This window comes from Eptesicus fuscus, chromosome 9 (assembly GCF_027574615.1).
Source record: "Eptesicus fuscus isolate TK198812 chromosome 9, DD_ASM_mEF_20220401, whole genome shotgun sequence".
Lineage (NCBI taxonomy): Eukaryota > Metazoa > Chordata > Mammalia > Chiroptera > Vespertilionidae > Eptesicus > Eptesicus fuscus.
Window position 1 is genome coordinate 86450168 of NC_072481.1, and position 10548 is coordinate 86460715.

The 10548-nt window shown below is 44.9% G+C and overlaps 1 pseudogene; it reads left to right on the forward strand.

Annotated features, from left to right (window-relative positions):
• Window positions 1-1386: 1386 nt before the first annotated feature.
• Window positions 1387-4551, forward strand: LOC103290191 (40S ribosomal protein S10-like; annotated as a pseudogene).
• The last annotated feature ends 5997 nt before the right edge of the window (window positions 4552-10548 follow it).

Sequence of the window (10548 nt, forward strand, 5' to 3'; positions counted from 1 at the left end):
TAGATTCTACACTAATAACTGGAACAAACCAAATGACGATGCATTTTTGATGGTTACCAAGACCTGGCTCAGGATAAGTGAGCCCTTTACCCAGGAAGCAGAATGAAAGCTGTTGAGCTTGAACCATACTTGAAAGGAGGGGGTATAAGGTCAAAGACAAAATAACTGTCTCTGGTGTCAGGTCTGAGGGTGAGATCAAACCACACAGAATAAAAATGTTGTAAGGTTTGAAGCTAAGGAGAGCTGGGATAGGTTAAGAGATGGGCATGTGAGTCGATGCCATGGCAATTATGGTGCTTATCAGAGCATTGGCTTTATGTGGCACAGAAGAATTATTTCTGCAAAGTAATATTTAACCTATCCATCACACCCTTTCCCCCTAGTGCTTACTCCTCCTAACATTTCTCCACTGGAAAATTCCACTGGAATAAGCTTCTGGTTTGAGGGTTATGCTAGGAGAAGAGCAAGAAATCATCCCTTGTTCTTTTGCCACTAGAGTCTTTCCTTCCATCTATTATACAAATGTTAGTCCCCTTCACTAGAGTGGGTGTCTTCAGACATACATCACTGACTTTTGACATACATTCATGACATAGGTTCATTTCTTTGCTCACAACACCAGAATGATTTAGTTTGAAAACTTCAGAATCTGAAGGGAACACTTGATCAAAATGAAACAGGAATTTTAGGTGAATATAGGCATGCTAAGGAATTTTTAGAGTTGGGGTCCCTGGAAAAACACAGGGTTACTGACTGGGAGAAGGTACATTTCCATAACACAAGGAAGCCAGGCGCAGTTGCAGTTACATTTCCATAAGACAAGGGAGCAGCAACAGATACATTTCCATAAGACAAGGGAACTGGAAGTAGCCAAAAAAGATCCATATTTACAAAATAAAGAAGGAGGAAGAAAGCCCATAGGGAATTGGAGGACAACCATGGAAAAGGGCCTTAGAAGTCACTATAATAACCAATTCTAAAGGGAATATTGACCAATCAGAGGGGATATCAGGGCACAGGAACTGCAGCCTTTATAAACAAGGAAACAGGAAGTCGGTGGGACTCTTTCCCCTCCCCACTTGGGAGTCTGTGCTGTGAGAATCTTTCCCTTTCCCTAGGTGGGACTCTGTACCTGTTCTTCAATAAATGTCCACCTTTGGTATACCACCTTCTGTCCGCGGATTCATTCTTTGACTCCAGCAGACAAAGGATCTGGGTTCCAGTCCAAAAATTCTGTATCAAAAACATATTTATTAAAATGTTTGCTCTTTTATGGCAAACAGCTTTGCAAACTATCTGGAGTGTTTTCTTTTGGGGTATTCTCACCAAGTTCAATAATTCTTTCCTGCTTTTCTAGCGCAGGCCCGGGATGAAGCAGCTGTCACAATGTTGATGACCAAGAACTGGATTGCCATTTACGAACTCCTCTTTAAGGAGGGGATTATGATGGCCAAGAAAGATGTGAACATGCCTAAACACCCTGAGCTGGCAGACAAGAATGTGCCCAATCTTCATGTCATGAAGGCCATGCAGTCTCTCAAATCACGGGGCTACGTGAAGGAACAGTTTTCCTGGAAACACTTCTACTGGTACCTTACAAACGAGGGCATCCAGTATCTCCACGATTATCTCCACCTGCCCCCCGAGATCGTGCCCACCATGTTGCACCACAGCCAGCCTGAGACTGGCCTCCCAAAGCCCAAATGTCTTAAGTGCAAGTGACCTGCAAGACTTACATGAGGGTCCAAAAACTCAAGAGGAAGGAACACTTCCAAGCTCCTTCTATGAAGCCAGCATCACCCTAATACCAAAACCAGATAAAGACAACACAATGAAAGAGAATTGCAGGCCAATATCCCTCATGAATATAGATGCCAAAATCCTCAACAAAATTCTAGCAAATCGGATCCAGCAGTACATCAGAAAGATCATACACCATGACCAAGTAGGATTTATCCCAGGAATGCAAGGATGGTACAATATCCGCAAATCAATAAACATGATATATCACATAAACAAATTGAGAGATAAAAGTCACATAGTCATATCAATTGATGCAGAAAAAGCATTTGACAAATTCCAACACCTTTTCTTGATAAAAACTCTCAACAAGGTGGGAATAGAAGGATCATACCTCAACATAATAAAAGCCATATATGATAAACCCACAGCTAACATCATACTCAATGGGCAAAAACTAAAACCATTTCCCCTAAAAACAGGAACAAGACAGGGATGCCCACTCTCACCACTCCTGTTCGACATAGTACTGGAAGTATTAGCCATTGCAATTAGACAAGAAGAAGAAATAAAAGGCATCCAAATTGGAAAAGAAGTAAAGCTGTCCTTATTTGCAGATGACATGATATTGTACATAAAAAACCCGAAAGACTCCATCAAAAAACTAATAGACTTAATAAATGAATTCATCAATGTAGCAGGATACAAAATTAATGCCAAGAAATCTATGGCATTTCTATATACCAATAGTGAAATTACAGAAAGAGAGACTAAAAAAGCAATCCCATTTACCATCGCACCAAAAAAATTAAGATAACTAGGAATAAACTTAACTGAGGTAAAAGACCTATACACGGAAAACTACAGGACACTGAAAAAAGAGATAGAGGAAGACGTAAACAGATGGAAGAACATACCATGTTCATGGATTGGGAGAATCAACATCATTAAAATGTCCATACTACCCAAAGCAATCTATAGATTCAATGCACTTCCCATTAAAATACCAATGGCATATTTCACAGACCTAGAAAGAACTCTCCAAAAATTCATCGAATAAAAAAAGACCTCGAATAGCCACAGCAATCCTGAGAAAGAAGAACAAAGTAGGTGGGATCTCAATACCAGATTTCAAGCTGTATTACAAAGCCACTGTTCTCAAAACAGCCTGGTACTGGCACAAGAACAGATATATAGATCAATGAAATAGGATAGAGAATCCAGATATCGACCCAAACCACTATGCTCAATTAATATTTGACAAAGGAGGCATGAACATACAATGGAGTCAAGACACTCTCTTCAATAAATGGTGTTGGGAAAATTGGACAGATACATGCAAAAAAATGAAACTAGACACCAACTTACACCATACACAAAAATAAACTCAAAATGGATACAGGACTTAAACATAAGACAGGAAAATACTAGAGGCATCCACAGGCAGCAAAATCTCAGACATATGCCGAAGGAACTTCTTCACTGATACTGCTCCTAGGGCAATGGAAGCTAAAGAGAAAAGAAACAAATGGGACTACATCAAAATAAAAAGCTTTTGCACAGCAAAAGTAACCATCAACAAAAACCACTGTATGGGAGAACATATTTGCAAATGTTATCACTGATAAAGGTTTAATCTTTAATATCTACAGGCAACTTATACAACTTAATAAAAGTAAGATAAATGATCCAATAAAAAAATGGGCAACAGACCTAAATAGAATCCTTTCGAAAGAAGACAGAAGGAAGGCCAAGAGACACATGAAAACATGCTCAAAGTCACTAATTATCGGAGAGATGGTACTTCAATGCAGTACCATCTCACACCTGTCAGAATGGCAATCATCAACAAATCAACAAACGACAGGTGCTAGAGAGGATGAGGAGAAAAAGGAACCCTCGTGCACTGCTTGTGGGAATGCAGACTGGTGCAGCCACTGTGGAGAACAGTATGGAGTTTCCTCAAAAAACTAAAAATGGAGCTCCCATTTGACCCAGTAATCCCACTTCTAGGAATATATCCCAATAAACTAGAAACACCAATCAGAAAGGATATATGCACCCCTATGTTCATAGCAGCACAATTCACCATAGCTAAGATTTGGAAGCAGCCTAAATGCCCATCAGCAGATGAGTGGATTAGAAAACTGTGGTACATCTACACAGTGGAATACTATGCTGCTATAAAAGAGAAGGAATTCTTACCATTTGCAGCAGCATGGATGGACCTGGAGAGCATTATGTTAAGTGAAATAAGCCAGGCAATGAAAGAAAAATACCACATGATCACACTCATTTATGGAAAATAAAGAACATTATAACCTGATGAATAACAAGATAGATACAGAAGCAGTAAAGCACCAAACAGACTGTCAAATTACAGGGGGAAGGCTGGGGAGTATTGGGGAGGGAGGGAAATAGATCAACCAAAGGACTTGTATGCATGCATATAAGCACACCAATGGACACAAGACACTGGGGGGTGTAATGAGGGCATGCGACAGGGGGTAGCGAGACTGGGAGAAGGTCAATGGGGGAAAAAAAAGGAGATATATGTACTAATATATGTAATACTTTAAACAATAAAAAAATATTTAAAAAAAAAAAGACTTGCATGAGGGGAAGCCGACAGAGACACCTACAGAAGAAGTGCTGTGCCCCCTGGTGCTGACAAGAAAGCTGAGGCCAGGGCTGGGTCAGCAACCGAATTCCAGTTTAGAGACATATTTGGTCGTGGACGTGGTCAGCCGCCTTAGTAAAGTTGGACGGGTTATTTTGTGTTGAATAAACTTGTGGTCAGAAAACAAAACAAAAAAATAAATAAAATAATAATTCTTTCCTTACACACGTCACACACACATGCATGTGCACACACACACGCACAAACACACACACACACACACACACTGCTCTGAGATTTTTAGCCTTTGGTCAAAAGCAAAGTGGAACCTGTAAATGCAATAAGACTGCCTCTGGTCCCAAACGGTGCTGTAAAGTAGTTCAAATGGTGTGGAGATGACAACCTTAGGCTCTGCTGCTTTAGAAGAGACCCTTTGTCACTGCTGCCTCCCTTGGGCGAGAACTTTTGGATAACAGAATAAAAACATCCCAAGGCTTGTGTATCTACACCACAGAGTAGAAAGTTGACAGAATCTCTAAATCAGTTCTTCATGGCTCTGTATCTTGGACTGATGAAGAAACCTTTTCTTTCTATAATGCTGGACTCCGAAGGGAGAAGTAGGACCTTGGCGTTAAACAGTTGTACAAATGGTGACAAGAATAATGCCACTGGAGTTTTTCCACAGGTACTCCCTGCTGTGTTGAGATGCCAGGAGCCACTAAAAACAAACAGAATCTTCCATTCTTTTGTTCTTCTTCCAAAGGTAGTGAAGCAGGAATTTTAAGGGGACATAGGCAGGCTTAGGGATTTTTTTAGAATTGGGGTCCATGGAAAGCTTGGGGCTGCAGACTGGGAGAAGGTATAGTTTCATAACACAAGGAAGCCAGGTGCAGTTACATTTCCATAAGACAAGGAGGCAGCAACAGGTATATTTACATAAGACAAGGGAACTGGAAGTAGCCAAAAAGGTCTATATTTACAAAATAAAGAGAAGGAAGCCCTTCATTCAGAAGAAAGTCCAAAGGGTATAGGAAAACAATAAGGAAGGGGGAGAGGGGGTATAGGAGACTGCTTCTAGTAACTTTAAAACCTTTGAACCCAGGAGTTACTATGGTAACCTAACTAAGGGAATAGTGACCAATCAGAGGGGATATCAAGGCACCAGGATCTGCAGCCTTTATAAGGCATTGGGAAGAGGAACCCAGTGGGACTTTTCCCCCTCCCTACTTGGGAGTCCATTCTGTGGGACACTTCCCTCTCCCCATGTGGGAGTCTGTACTTGTTCTGTTGCAGAAGACCAAAGAAATACCAAGCAAGCTTCCTAGAGAAAGGGAGGGACCCCGTTTATTAACACTAGTGGACTCCGGGAATAATTTCCAAAACAGAGTGAAGAAACACGCAGAGGGCTTCACTTTTTATAATCTTCTGGGGTCTTTGTCTTGCAGATATGGTTCCGCCCCCTTTCGTGTCCTTATAGGAAGGCCCCCAGGTGTTGGGGGTTCCCAGGCCATATCCGATGAGCTGTCCTGGGGCCAGTGATAACGAACCTTCCCCCCCTACCCAGGGCAGTGCATTGTTCACAGTTTTTATGGCCTGACACACCTTGCAAGACCAGTTTCCTCCTCACCCCCCCCCCCCCCCTGCCCCCTTGTCCCACAGCTTCTTTTAGCCTTGTGGTGCAACAACCACAGGATGTTATGATGAACAGGGTTGATGACCACTCTTACCTACTTCCTGCTGGAAAGGGATGATGACCCAGGGGTTAACATCCTGCTTCTTCCTCTCTGAGGGGTTTGTAGGGAGTTCTTCTGGTTTGTAGGACCATCTGAAGTTTAAAGGCATTCCCGTCCAGTTTGCAGGCAGGCAGAGGTAAGCAGTGGTCCCACACTCGTAGAATGTTCCTGCAGGGGGCACCAGGGGTAGGTGGTGTTTTCAGCCTTGGGGGTAGAGTTGCGTAGTTCGTCTGGGAGGTGACCTGTTGGATGTTGGCCCTGCGTATTGCTGAAACAAATAGGAGCAACATTAATTAGCTGCACATTGGCCATGACAGGTCCTATTATTATTTTTTTCCATCCAATACAATCCGCGCCCCCCTCTCTGCCCCCCACAAGTGCATTTGGTAGTAGAGTCGTAACATGCTGCAGGCTGATAAGTATAGCTAACAAAAATCTGGCTTGATTGGGTTTTCTCGTGGACTACCCGGTCTAGCATATTTGGGTAGCGAGTTTCTAAGCAAGGAGCAAAGGATGGCATGACAAGGTGTAATCCAACAATTTATGATAAGGCCTTTGTTTCCTTGCTGTGTGGGGAGCAGTAATTTTATGGTTCTTCTGTGTCCCAGCAAGAGCAGATGAGTTCTCCTCCTGGTACTATTCTTGGATTCCTCTGGCACTCATAAAAAGACAAAATAAGAATTATTAGATAAAACCAGTGATTATCCAGAAATACTAGAGCATGTTTCAATAGGAGGAGATAAGAAAGAAAGATTAGTGTTAGGGAGAATTCTGCAGGGTGTTATCTGAATTCCTTGGAGCAGTTGCTCGGCCAGGTCTGCTGTCTTCTTGAGGGTGATCCACAGAGGGTGTTTCTGGTAAGAGGTCACCTTCCACTCAGACTGGATATCACTCGGCTGGTGGGCTGCCTTCACCCGGGAGTGGTGGATCCAGGTGTTTAGTCCTGCAACCTTGAGAGCTGTGGGGGTGGTTAATATGACTGGATAGGGTCCCTTCCAGGTAGGCTTGAGGGGCTCCTTTTTCCAATCCTTTACCCAAACCTGGTCTCCAGGTCTATAAGGATGTACAGCTGTTCCTAGAGAGATGGGTAGTCTGTCAATAACCCACCTGTGGACCTCAAAGACAGTTTGTCCAAGTCCTTGTAGTTGTTTCTGGATTTCTAAGTTCCCTATTTCCCCCAAATCTCCCTTTGGCCGAATTAAGGGAGGGTGTCTACCATATAGAATTTCAAAGGGAGAGAAACCTACCCTGGCCCTTGGGGCACAGCGTACCCACAGGAGTACAAGAGGCAAGGTATCTGTCCAGGATAAGGTTGTCTCTTGGCATAGCTTAGCCATAGCCTGCTTTAGGGTCCGGTTCATGCGATCCACTTTCTCTGAACTCTGAGGCCTGTAAGCTGTATGTAGATTCCATTTAATTCCTAAAGCCTTGGCTACCTGTTGTACTATTTCTGCCATTATTGGACCCTATGGTCAGAGGCATTCCATACCGTGGAATTATATCCTTCAGCAATGCCTTAGTGACTTCTCTAGCCTTTTCAGTTCAAGTGGGATATGCCTCGACCCAACCTGAAAAGATGCAAACAAAGACTAGCAGGTATTTATTCCCTCTGCTAGGCCCTATTTCTGTAAAATCTACTTCTAAGTCCTCAAAAGGAGCTTTTCCACAGCGCTGAACTCCTATTCCTCCCACAGGACCCTGCTTAGCATTGCTCTGAGCACAGAGGAGGCAATGCTGAGAGACTGAGGCACACAAGGAGGGTAGATGGGCAATCAGGTAGTACCTGCCTAACAAAGCTTCTAGGGCAGTCTTCCCTAAATGAGTGAGTTCATGCTGCTGGAGGACTACCTTATGGGCTAACTGTTCTGGGACATAGACCCTATGATCTGGGAGTATCCACCAGCCTTCCATTGTTCTCTTGCCCCCTTCTTTCTGGGCCCATTTCTCATCCTGAGGAGTGTATTTTGGAGGTTCAGGTAATTCGGGGCCAACATGATCCATGCCTGTGCTGCTTGTTCTTTAGCAGCCAGCGTGGCTGCGGCATCAGCCTGCTGGTTTCCTTCTGATACTGAGTCTTTCCCTTTCTGGTGACCTTTGCAATGGATGACGGCTATTTCCTTAGGCTCCCAGACTGCTTCTAGTAACTTTAAAATCTCATTCTGATTTTTGATTCCTTTTCCTCCTGTTTTCAAGAGCCCTCTTTCCTTATATGAGGACATGCAGGGTAGCAGAGGCATAGCACAAGTCAGTATAGATGTTGGCACGCTTATTCTTACTGAGTTCTAGGGCTCTGGCGAGGGCCCAAAGTTCTGCCCTCTGCGCTGACCATCCTTCAGGCAGGGCCTGTGTTTCACTCGTCTCAAAGTTTGATACCACTGCATATCCGGCTTGTCTTTTTCCTTCATCTAAGAACCTGCTGCCATCTGTGAACAATACCAAGTCCATGTTTTGCAGGGGCCTATCCCTTAGGTGTGGCCGGCTGGAATAAACCTCCTCTAGGACTTCCAGGCAATCATGCTCAGGGGCCCCCTCAGCAATGGGTAGAAAGGTGGCAGGATTAAGTGTTCTCACTGCTTCTAATCATACCCGAGGATTCTCACATAACAGCCCTTGATACTGAGTCATTTTTGAGCATGAGTCAGCCGGTGCTGCCCCCTTGCTTCCTTCAGGGTGACCACAGCATGAGGTACTTTTACATTTAAGTTTTGTCCTAAGATAAGCTTATCCACTTCCTTGACTAACAATGCCATGGCTGCAAGGGCCCTAAGGCACCGGGGCCACCCGGAGGCAACTGGGTCAATCCGCTTGGAGAGATAGGCTACTGGTCTTTGCCAGGGTCCAAACTCCTGGGTTAGAACTCCTAGGGCTACCCTGCTGTTCTCGTGAGCAAAAAGATTAAAGTCTCGCGTCACATCTGGTAGCCCTAGTGCCAGGGCCTCAGTGAGCTTTGCTTTTATGGTGACGAAGGCTTTCTCCTGTTCGAGACCCAAGTCGAAGGGTGCCTTCTCTTCTCCTCTTAAAGCTTCATAGAGAGGCTTGGCCAGGTCTGAAAACCCTGGGATCCAATTTCGACAGAATCCTGCCACTCCCAGGAATTCCCGAATCTGCCATCGGGTGGTGGGGACTGGGATGGCACATACTGCCTGCTTCCTTTCAGTCCCTAGCCTTCGTTTCCCTTGGGTGATCCAGAAGCCTAGAAACTTGACTTCTTTCTGACAAATCTGTGCCTTTTTCTTAGACACCCAATGACCTGTTTCAGTTAACAGTCTCAGAAGGGCTCGTGTTCCCTCCCAGCACTGAGCTCCTGTGGAGCTGGCCAGTAGGAGGTCGTCTACATATTGGAGTAGAACACACCCCAAGTCCTGTCCTGGGAACTTAGACAGATCAGATGCTAGTGCTCTACTAAAAAGAGTAGGGGAGTTCTTGAACCCTTGTGGCAGTCTGGTCCAGGTGAACTGCTCCTTGGCCCCTGTGGTTGGGTTTTCCCATTCGAAAGCAAAGAGAGGCTGACTGGAAGGCACTAATCGAAGACAGAAAAAGGCATCTTTCAGATCTAGGCATGTAAACCATTCCGCCTCTGACGGGATGAGTCCCAGAAGAGTGTAGGGGTTTGGCAGTGCTGAATGCAGGGTTATAACAGCCTCATTAACCGCCCGTGTGGTAGTCCTTAGTCCCAGGCTTTTTGACAGGCAAGAGAGGCGTGTTCCATGGAGACCTGCATTGTTTAACAAGTCCCCACTGAAGCAGCCGGTCTAAGTAGACCTGGATTCCTAGGCGTGCTTCCCTTGGAATTGGATATTGGCGGATTTTAACAGGCTGTGTCCCAGGCTTTAACTCGATTAGCACCAGGGCGTGGTCCTTAGCCAGGCCTGGAGGATTCCCTTCTGCCCAGACCAGCAGGAATTCCTTCTCTAATTCAGGTTCTAATGGTGAGGCCTTTGTCTGGGGGGTATAAAGTCTCCAGTCTTCCTCCCTCAACACTGCTAAGGACAGGATCTTTAAGGAGGTCTCCTCACCTAGGCAAAGCTGTGCTGAGCCATCTGGAGCAAAAGTGATTTCTGCTCCCATTTTGGCTAAAAGGTCTCTACCCATTAGAGGCACTGGACAGTCTGGCAAGTACAGGAATTCATGAATTACTTGGTGACCGCCAAGTTGGCATCAGCGAGGGCGGAAGAATGGTCTAGGGGTCTGGTCCCCAGTAGCTCCAATAATGGTGACCTCCTTTCCTGAGAGAGGCGCTACTTTCTGAGTGACTACTGAGTGCTCAGCTCCTGTATCAACCATAAAGTCCACAGTCTGGCCCCCAATTTTCATTCTGACCATGGGCTCGTGGGGGCCTAGCTGAAGTGAGCCTGGTCTGTCCTAGTCAGAATCAGCCATTGCTAGCCCAATGAGATCTGCTTCAGGTGGCTCTGGTTGATAGCAACTGGGCGGAAAAGGGGGCCCAGTCTTTTT